This window comes from Salvelinus alpinus, chromosome 38 (genome assembly GCF_045679555.1).
Source record: "Salvelinus alpinus chromosome 38, SLU_Salpinus.1, whole genome shotgun sequence".
NCBI classification, from domain to species: domain Eukaryota; kingdom Metazoa; phylum Chordata; class Actinopteri; order Salmoniformes; family Salmonidae; genus Salvelinus; species Salvelinus alpinus.
In genome coordinates this window covers 3,875,498-3,886,572 of record NC_092123.1, presented here as the reverse complement: position 1 = coordinate 3,886,572, position 11,075 = coordinate 3,875,498, and positions in this window count along the sequence as shown.

Sequence of the window (11,075 nt, the reverse complement as noted above, 5' to 3'; positions counted from 1 at the left end):
TATTATTTAATTGGGCAGTGTTTTGGCAACAATGCCTTGAGTGGTCTCTAAGAACTTTGATGAACAAACATTCTGAAAACCTCAGTGCTGGAGGTTTACATGACGGTGTTGGGCGGTAGCCTGAAAATAATCAAAATCCACCTCTCTCATACTGCCGGCAACAAAGTTGGTATCTTTCTTGCTTCGTCACAGAATCAGTAAAGAAAGGGCAGTGGAAGTTTCTGTTTATGGTATTTAAAGGGATAGTTTATTATAAAACATTTTGGTATCCTTACTATGTAACCAGTGTCTTGACTGGCCACTGTTCCAAATGCTAACATTTTAGCATTTGTGGCAGAAATCCAACACAAGTTAATACTACCTACAGTATATTAGCATTTTCACACTTCATGTCCAAATCAACCTAAAGTATCTAAAAATGCATTTTGTAACTCAATAATGTTAGTTATAGATGATTTGGACGTGAAGCATGCAAATTATAATATAGCTACCGGGATTGCCGCACACAAGAAATATCAGCCGGTGCAGGGATAGAGTTTTCCCCCTTAGGCAACACTATCAACGTTTCCCTTTACTATGGGAATTGTGATCGAATCAAAGCAATATTAGTAACTTTCAATGCAACATACTGAAACAAAATGAACTATGCAAAACTTAGTATGCAAAAATAACTATGCAATTGATTTTGATGCAGGCAGAACACATCGGAGTAGGATTCTGTTGCATTGACACGCAGGACGCAGCCCGTGTGGCATAACCGATCAGAGCTGCAGTAGGCCTACATGCAAATCGACCATTGTCATATAACGATTCCATTCACTTTGAACTGAACTGTCTTTACAGCATGAGCGGTCGTGAGTAGATGTGCTTGTTTTGAGATCAAAGTGAGAGCTACAAGTAGCCACATGTGCACATTTGTTCATATCCTTTGCTAGTTAGTGAGTTATTAGCCCAGTTATAGATAATTGAAGTCAGCAATGGGGGAGGGATTGGTTCCTACAAGAGCACAAAATCTGTACATTTCTAGACCTTTGAAAAGCGCGTTGGGAAATACCTTTTATTTGTCTTAAAACTTCTTCGGGATTAGTGTCCCTTCCACTGGATTGGCTAATGCAATTAGCATGAGGTTGTAAGTAACAACAACATTTCCTAGGATATAGACATATCTGATATTGGCAGAACGCTTAAATTCTTGTTATTCTAACTGCACTGTCCAATTTACAGTAGCTATTTCAGTGAAAGAATACCATGCTATTGTTTGAGGAGTGCACAATTTTGAAAATAAAAAGTTATTAATAAACAAATTAGGCATATTTGGGCAGTCTTGATACAACATTTTTAACAGAAATGCAATGGTTCATTGGATCAGTCTAAAACGTTGCACGTACACTGCTGCCATCTAGTTGCCAACATGTATATTGTACCTGGGCTGGAATAATACATTATCGACTTTCTCTTGCATTTCAAAGATGATGGTACAAAAAAATACAAAAGAACGGTTGGTTTTTTCTTTGTATTATCTTTTACCACATCTATTGTTGTCACTCCCTGATCTGTTTCACCTGTCCCAGTGATTGTCTCCACCCCCTCCAGGTGTCGCTTATTTTCCCCAGTGTATTTATCCTTGTGTTTCCTGTCTCTCTGTGCCAGTTCGTCTTGTATGTTTTTCCAAGTCAACCAGCAATTTTACCGTTCTCCTGCTTTTTGCTATTCTCCTTTTTCTAGTCCTCCCTGTTTTGACCCGTGCCTATTTCTGGACTCTGTACCCGCCTGCCTGACCTTTGACCCTTGCCCGTCTGCCACTCTGTACCTCCTGGACTCTGATCTGGTTTTGACCTTTTGCCTGTCCACGACCATTCTCTTGCCTACTCCTTTTGGATTTATAAACATTGTAAGACTACAACAATCTGCCTCCTGTGTCTGCATCTGGGTCTCGCCTTGTGTCATGATAATTGTGTTATATTCTCCTAAATTCCTTTCACATTTCCACAAACTTCAAAGTGTTTCCTTTCAAATGGTACTAAGAATATGCATATCCTTGCTTCAGGGCCTGAGCTACAGGCAGTTAGATTTGAGTATGTCATTTCAGGCGAAAATTGAAAAAAAGGGGAGGATCCTTACGAGGTTAATTAAGGGGCAGTGTTGTATTTTAAGACAGGCTTGAATAAGCTAAGTAGCCAATAGGCAGGGGTTAGCATAATTTGGAATAATAATTTATTTTATTTTGTAAAGTGGTTTCTTGTATTGACAACATTTTCAGTCACCTCCTTGTCTGAAGGACAAGTGGATTAACAGTTTAATGTCAAGCCCTGCAAAGTCTCATGGAATTTAGACCTACATTGAACACCACACATGGGCTCACTGATGGGCTGCTATTGTAGCCTAAATAATAGAAGAGCTATTTCCATGTTAAGATGTTATGGGATGCATTTTCTCCATTGTTTTTGATGGTAGGCCACCCTGGTAGGCCTACATTATGATCATAATTGTGCTGCCTGGGTAAACGCATCCTGGCAGATTTTATCAGATGTTGTCTATAGTGTCATTTGGAAAATTGACCTGTGGTATATTCTGAGAATGAGCAGAAGGGCCATTTCTATAATTTTTGGAGGCTCTAAGCGAGATTTGGTTGGGGAGGCCCACCTCGAAGGGCAAAATATATTAGTGGCCCCATATTTTGGCAGTGGATATAAACATTTGCAGCTTTAAAGTTAATGTCCTGCAATTTTACACATTTTAAATGGGGCAGAGCGAACATTTTGCAGTTGTATTTCATGCAAATCTGCTCATTTTGCTATGGGGCGGAGAAAAAAAGTGTTTTTTAAAGCTAATTTCCTACAATTCTGCACATTTTGCCATAGGGTTGAGAGAAATATTTGCAGTTTTAAAGCACATTTACTGGTGTTCGACAAGTCTTGCCATGGGTTGGAGAGAACCTTTTTTTCAGTTTTAAATGCTCATTTCCTGCAGTTCTACTCATTTTGCCATGGGATGGAGAGAACATCTTGCAGTTTTAATGCAAGTTTCCTGAAATTCTACATATTGTGCCACAACTTATGCCATGTTCATATGATATCTGAGTGAGAGTGACTAACAAAATCAAGGGGGGCCCCAAGGAGGTCAGAGGCCCTGGGCAAGTGCCTTGTATGCCGGGTCAGTAATTTGGCCATGATGACTGCAATATTTAGATACAGTTGAAGTCGGAAGTTTAGGTTGGAGTCATTAAAACTCATTTTTCAACCACTCCACATATTCTTGTTAACAAACTATAGTTTTGGCCTGTCGGATAGGACATCTACTTTGTGCATGACACAAGTCATTTTTTCCAACAATTGTTTACAGACAGATTATTTCACTTATAAATCACTGTATCACAATTCCTATGGGTCAGAAGTTTACATACACTAAGTTGCTGTGTCTTTAAACAGCTTGGAAAATTGCAAAATAGGATGTCATGGCTTTAGAAGCTTCTGATAGTCTAATTGACATAATTTGAGTCAATTGGAGGTGTACCTGTGGATGTATTTCAAGGCCTACCTTCAAACTCAGTTCAAAATCAAAAAAAATCAGCCAAGACCTCAGAAAAAAAAATTGTAGACCTCCACAAGTCTGGTTCATCCTTGGGAGCATTTTCCAAACTCCTGAAAGTACCACGTTCATCTCTACAAACGATAGAACGCAAGTGTAAACACCATGAGACCAGGCAGCCGTCATACCGCTCAGGAAGGAGATGCATTCTGTCTCCCAGAGATGAACGTACTTTGGTGAGAAAAGTGCGAATCAATCCCAGAAGATCAGCAAAGGACCTTGTGAATTGAGGAAACAGGTACAAAACTATCTATATCCACAGTAAAACGAGTACTATATCGACATAACCTGAAAGGCCGCTCAGCAAGGAAGAAGCCACGGCTCCAAGACCATCATAAAAAAGCCAGACTACGGTTTGCAACTGCACATGGGGACAAAGATCGAACTTTTTGGAGAAATGTCCTCTGGTCTGATGAATCAAAAATAGATCTGTTTGGCCATAATGACAATCGTTATGTTTGGAGGAAAAAGGGGTAGGCTTGCAAGCCAAAGAACGCCATCCCAACCGTGAAGCACGGGGGTGGCAACATCATGTTATGGGGGTGCTTTGCTGGAGGAGGGACTGGTGCACTTTACAAAATAGATGGCATCATGAGAAAGGAAAATTATGTGGATATATTGAAGCAACATGTCAAGACAGCAAGGAAGAAGCCACGGCTCCAAGACCACCATAAAAAAGCCAGACTACGGTTTGCAACTGCACATGGGGACAAAGATCAAACTTTTTGGAGAAATGTCCTCTGGTCTGATGAATCAAAAATAGATCTGTTTGGAGGAAAAAGGGGTAGGCTTGCAAGCCAAAGAACGCCATCCCAACCGTGAAGCACGGGGGTGGCAACATCATGTTATGGGGGTGCTTTGCTGGAGGAGGGACTGGTGCACTTTACAAAATAGATGGCATCATGAGAAAGGAAAATGATGTGGATATATTGAAGCAACATGTCAAGACATTAGTCAGGAAGCAAATTGGTCTTCCAAATGGACAATGACCCCAACCATACTTCCAAAGTTGTGTCAAAATGGCTTAAGGCCAACAAAGTCAAGGTATTGGAGTGGCCATCACAAAGCCCGGACCTCAATTCTATAGTAAATGTTTTGGGCAGAGCTGAAACAGTTTGTGCTAGCAAGGAGGCCTACAAACCTGACTCAGTTACATCAGCTCTTTCAGAAGGAATGGGCCACCATTCACCCAACTTATTGTGGGAAGCTTCTGGAAGGCTACCCAAAATATTTGACCCAAGTTAAACAATTTAAAGGCAATTCTACCAAATACTAATTGAGTGTATGTAAACTTCTGAGCCACTGGGAATGTGATGAATGAAAGAAAAGCTGAAATAAATCATTCTCTCAACTATTACTCTGACATTTCACATTCTTAAAATAAAGTGATGATCCTAACTGACCTAAGACGGGAATTTTTACTCTGATTAAATGTCAGGAATTATGAAAAACTGAGTTTAAATGTATTTGTCTTTGGTGTATGTAAACTTCCGACTTCAACTGTAGCTGGCTAGAATAACTTACCTAGCAATCTATAAAACGTTTGCTCACATGGGCTAATTGAGTGAATTTCAAAATTGCACATTGTGTATTCCACTATCCTAACTAACAGTAAGGAAACAACACTGGAGAGCATCACGGTATACAAATAATATTATATCATTGGGCAGTGTTCTGACACCAACGCATTGAGTGGTCTCTAAGAACTTTGACGTACAAACATTCTGAAAATCACACATTTTATATGATCCCCTCCCTCACTCCTGGGGTTTACATGACAGTGTTGGGCGGAAGCCTGAAAATAACCAAAATCCCCTTCTCTCATCTCATACAGCCGGCAACAATCTGTCTTGCTTCATCATAGAAGTAGTAAAGAAAGGGCAGTGGAAGTGTTTGTTGTTTGTTGTTTATTTCACCTTTATTTAACCAGGTAGGCCAGTTGAGAACATGTTCTCATTTACAACTGGCGACTTGGCCATGATGAAGCAAAGCAGTGTGACAAAAAAACAACACATGGGATAAACAAACGTACAGTCAATAACACAATAGAAAAATCTGTATACAGTGTGTGCAAATGAAGTAGGGAGGTAAAGGCAATACATCGGCCAATAATGGTGAAGTAATTACAATTTAGACATTTACACTGGAGTGATATATGTGCAGATGAGGATGTGCAAGTAGAAATATTGGTGTGCAAAAGAGCAGAAAAACAAAACAAATATGGGGATGAGGTAGGTAGTTGGTTGGATGGGTTATTTACAGATGGGCTGTGTACAGCTGCAGCGATTGGTAATCTGATCTGACAGCTGACACTTAGTGAGGGAGATATACAGTATATCACAAAAGTGAATACACCCCTCACATTTTTGTAAATATTTGAGTATATATTTTCATGTGACAACAATGAAGAAATGACACTTTGCTACAATGTAAAGTAGTGAGTGTACAGCTTGTATAACAGTGTAAATTTGCTGTCCCCTCAAAATAACTCAACACACAGCCATTAATGTCTAAACCGCTGGCAACAAAAGTGAGTACACCCCTAAGTGAAAATTGGGCCCAAAGTGTCAATATTTTGTGTGGCCGCCATCATTTTCCAGCACTGCCTTAACCCTCTTGGGCATGGAGTTCACCAGAGCGTCACAGGTTGCCACTGGAGTCCTCTTCCACTCCTCCATGACGACATCACGGAGCTGGTGGATGTTAGAGACTTTGCACTCCTCCACCTTCCGTTTGAGGATGCCCCACAGATGCTCAATAGGGTTTAGGTCTGGAGACATGCTTGGCCAGTCCATCACCTTTATCCTCAGCTTCTTTAGCAAGGCAGTGGTCGTCTTGGAGGTGTGTTTGGGGTCGTTATCATGTTGGAATACTGCCCTGCGGCCCAGTCTCCGAAGGGAGGGGATCATGCTCTGCTTCAGTATGTCACAGTACATGTTGGCATTCATGGTTCCCTTAATGAACTGTAGCTCCCCAGTGCCGTCAGCACTCATGCAGCCCCAGACTATGACACTCCCACCACCATGCTTGACTGTAGGCAAGACACACTTGTCTTTGTACTCCTCACCTGGTTGCTGCCACACACGCTTGACACCATCTGAACCAAATACGTTTATCTTGGTCTCATCAGACCACAGGACATGGTTCCAGTAATCCATGTCCTTAGTCTGCTTGTCTTCAGCAAACTTTTTGTGGGCTTTCTTGTGCATCATCTTTAGAAGAGGCTTCCTTCTGGGACGACAGCCATGCAGACCAATTTGATGCAGTGTACGGCGTATGGTCTGAGCACTGACAGGCTGACCCCCCTGCAATGCAGGGGAGCACTCATACGTCTATTTCCCAAAGACATCCTCTGGATATGACGCTGAGCACGTGCACTCAACTTCTTTGGTCGACCATGGCGAGGCCTGTTCTGAGTGGAACCTGTCCAGTTAAACCGCTGTATGGTCTTGGCCACCGTGCTGCAGCTCAGTTTCAGGGTCTTGCCAATCTTCTTATAGCCCAGGCCATCTTTATGTAGAGCAACAATGATTTTTTTCAGATCCTCAGAGAGTTCTTTGCCATGAGGTGCCATGTTGAACAGCTCTGCACCCCAGTTGCTGCGGGGGGTGCAGAGCTGTTGGCCGGGGTTGGAGTAGCCAGGTGGAAGGCATGGTCAGCCGTAGAGAAATGCTTATTTAAATGATCGATAATCGTGGATTTATCAGTGTTGACATTGTTTCCTAGTCTCAGTGCAGTGGGCAGCTGGGAGGGGGTACTCTTATTCTCCATGGACTTTACAGGGTCCCAATTTAAAGGGATAGTTCACCCAAATTACTAAATGTCCTTACTATGTAAGCAGTCTACTGACAAGGTTGCCTGGCCAACATTCCAAATGCTAACATTTTAGTATTAGTGGCAGAAATCCAATGCTCGACAATGGTACCTATATTAGCATTTTCACACATCGCGTCCAAATCAACCTAAAGTATCTAACAATGTATTTTATAACTCAATAAAGTTACTTATCGATGATTTGGACATGACGGATGAAGTTTATAATATAGGTACCATTGACTTGCATTGCATTTGTGCCACAAATGATAAAAAGTTAGCATTTGAAATAGTTGCAGGTAAACAACATCATCACATGGATTACTGTCATACCTTGCCCATAGACTTTTTACAAGGTAAGGAAACCAATATGTCATAAAGAAATTGGGTGATCTATTCCTTTAAGATGGGACCGCTAGGAATGTTTTTGTTATATATATATAATTTCAAGCATGTATGTGGAAGACTAGTGCCTTAGAATGGTGAAATGGTCTTTGTAGTTTCTGGCTTGGATCAGCCATTATCCTTCTCCTACGTTGTATTGCACAACATATTAAAGGCAGCAGCAGGTAATTTGAGTAATTTTGTAAATTGTATCAGGGAACCGATGATGAATAGAGTAAATGTGTGCATATGGAAGGGCCCTCTCTTTCCTTTGATGAGATGAAACATTTCCATTTGAGGGGTTGCTAACCACCTGGCACCATACGCAGGCCCCAATTTGAAAACAGCGGGTGCTTAGCAAGTCTTGGAAATATAATTAATACCACTAGCAATGGTAAGAAATTACACTAGACTATATTAATACAACATATAGTATGTGTAGTATCGAGACTTCCCAGGCTATCCAAACCCCTCAAAAATGTTGTACAATTGGGGTACTGTAAGTATTTCTTTACAAGGCAGAGAGTAGAGACCGTCTTATGTGTGTCTTTGTGTTGATGATTGCTGTCCTTGACTCCAATGTATTTAAGACCCTTGTGGGTTGGTGTTGGCACATCCAATGTACTGTTGATTGGTTTCCCGCTGTGTCTGTCATCTAATAAATCAGCCCATCCTCTCTCCCTTCACCCACCGCCAGTCAAGCTGGTGCGTAAAGAGCACACTAACATTATTTTAAGAAAAAGAGCAAAACTCTAACCTACCACCTCCTTAAATGAATCTCAAAACTGGACTGCTTTCACTTCCCTGACAATACTTCCATGTCACCGGAGGTTCGGACACATAAACACAACATCAACAGTAAACCCCGTTCTGAATGAATGCAACGAGGAACCCTCTTGCTCTCGGTTCAGATGGATGGCAGAGTCTGAGGGCTGTCTGAGACGAGGAGTGCGTTTTGTGGAGAGTGATTGCACGAGGACGGCAGTGGCACAAGATGTACTCTATAGAGTGATTAATTCAGGACCCAATGTGATTTATTGCCCCTCCACTCCTGTTTTGTAGGTCACTTTGGTGCCATATCAGTCAAGCTGTGCAAACACGGGTACGATATAAGCGCTGAATAAATTTAAGGAAGACACACAATGAAAAGCAGAAAGCAAGATCACAGATGTTCATAGCATTTGTGTTGGTGTCGGGTCTGAAGCAACAATGTGACAGGGACAGTAACAATGCAAAAATGAGAAGGCAACAAGGTAGCTTATCACTGCAGTGGCAAAGCAAGGCCCCAAATCAATCAATTTGGTAAAGGAAGATGGGCTTTGATTGGTGGACATTATCACTGGATATTGACGCAAAACCACAATGTATTAAAATGTGTAAAATAAATAAATACACGTTATCAATAGTTATCAGTTATATCTGACTCACATGTCTTCATGTAGAAAAAGGCATTGAGTTAATTGAGCCAAAGATGTATGTAGATAAATGTCTGAGGAATTCCAGTAGGCTTAAGTGACTGAAATAAAGCCTTCATTTGAAACTCAAATTAATGGTTGCTAAGCAACATCAATCCTGCAATCCTTTTTGACTCTGCTCATGTTAATACATCTTTTCATTGTGGCTCAAGGATTATTAATGAAAATGTCTAATGAGAAACGCATTTGAAACATTGAAGTCTAAAGAAGTAAGTTACTGTAATAAGGCTTTGATGTCCCGAGTATTACGTTGGTTGACAACAACTCCTTCCTATATCGCCTCCTCTCCAATTTGCTTCGATATACACTAACACATGATTTCTACTCAGTGTAGAAAGGTCGTATTCACCCCTAAGAGTAGAGCAGCAGCTGGAACATGTTATGGCTCAGTACCTCATGATTCACTTCTCAGGCCAGAACTGTGTGTCAACTTACCAAGTGTCCTGCACATTGAATACTGTGCAATGCACCAGTCCCCAGGGAAGCGCAGCTTTTTTATCCAAGGGTTCAGTTTTTGACAGCAAAGAGTGCCTCATTGAACTACACGATCCATTTTAATGGTGAAGTGCACTCAAGGAAAGCTTCTGTGGTCTGCCCCTTTGATATCAATAACATGCACAAGTTATAATTAGCTTGGATAATTCCATCCTTCTCGACCAGGGTTACGTTCACCGAGGGGCTTCAGGGGACGCTCTGATCGTATTAAAATATGAAATATTGTTTATGTACTTGCTAAAAGCCTAGTTGCCACTCCAAAATACATTTCCCTTGCATTAAGTCAACCTCTGTGTTTGTCTACGTGTGTGTTTGTGTGTCTGTTGTGGTGTGCGTGTGTTGTGTTGTGTGAAGTTAATTTGTGTGAGCGTGTACGTGCAGTGTGTGTGTGTGTGTGTATGTGTGTATATGTGTGTGTGTGTAGGGGTGGGGTACTTTCTGAAATTCAAATTAATACATAAATATCAAATCCTCATGAATGCAAGCAATGAAGTAGATGAAAAGAAAAAGGGAGCAATGTATTATACTTTCAGCACCAAGTCCAGCCATATTGTAGTTGAAAGACAAGATGAAGTGATTGCTATTGGCAGGGCCGGCTCTATAACGGCTTCATCTGACACAAACACTCTCGTTAGTGGCTCCCACTACTATAAGTTGCAATTTATATTGAGCATATAATCTATTATGCAGACCTATTGATTGATCATTTTCTTACCACTGTGAAAGCAATAGTTTATGTGTCAGAATGGCTCTAGGTGTTGACGTTCTTTCCCAGTCAGAATGTTTAAAGGTCTCACTCTACCACTATTACAAGCAAGGTGTTATGGAACGATGGATGCAGTGGAGTGTAAAACCTGGCAAACAGTGTTTACTCCCTATTTTGATATGGTCAATATACTGTAGTTTACACATCAAATGCTAGCAAGTTAGCAATGCTAACGTTAACATTTATGTTGAACACTGCACAGTCATCTCAGGTGTTCAGTGTTTAGCCACCTTTTACACCACTATATCACAGGCGGAAATCACTCGACACTTGCCTGTCCTCCTCCATCTTTGACAAGGTGCATGGCCGCTGATGTACAGTAGATTGCAGGAGGTTGGCTAGACTTGAGGGCCTAGTTGAGGGCCAAGATATTACCTGCCTTGTTGTTGTTTTTATTATTATTATTTATATTTTTGCCTATGTTAAGATTTGAGATAACACTGTAACGAAAAGCGCTACACAAATTACATGTATAGTTATTGTTATTATTAATAGACGTGAGGACCGCTGTGCACAGCGTACATCACCCTGGGGCGAACCAATGCAGTCATCAG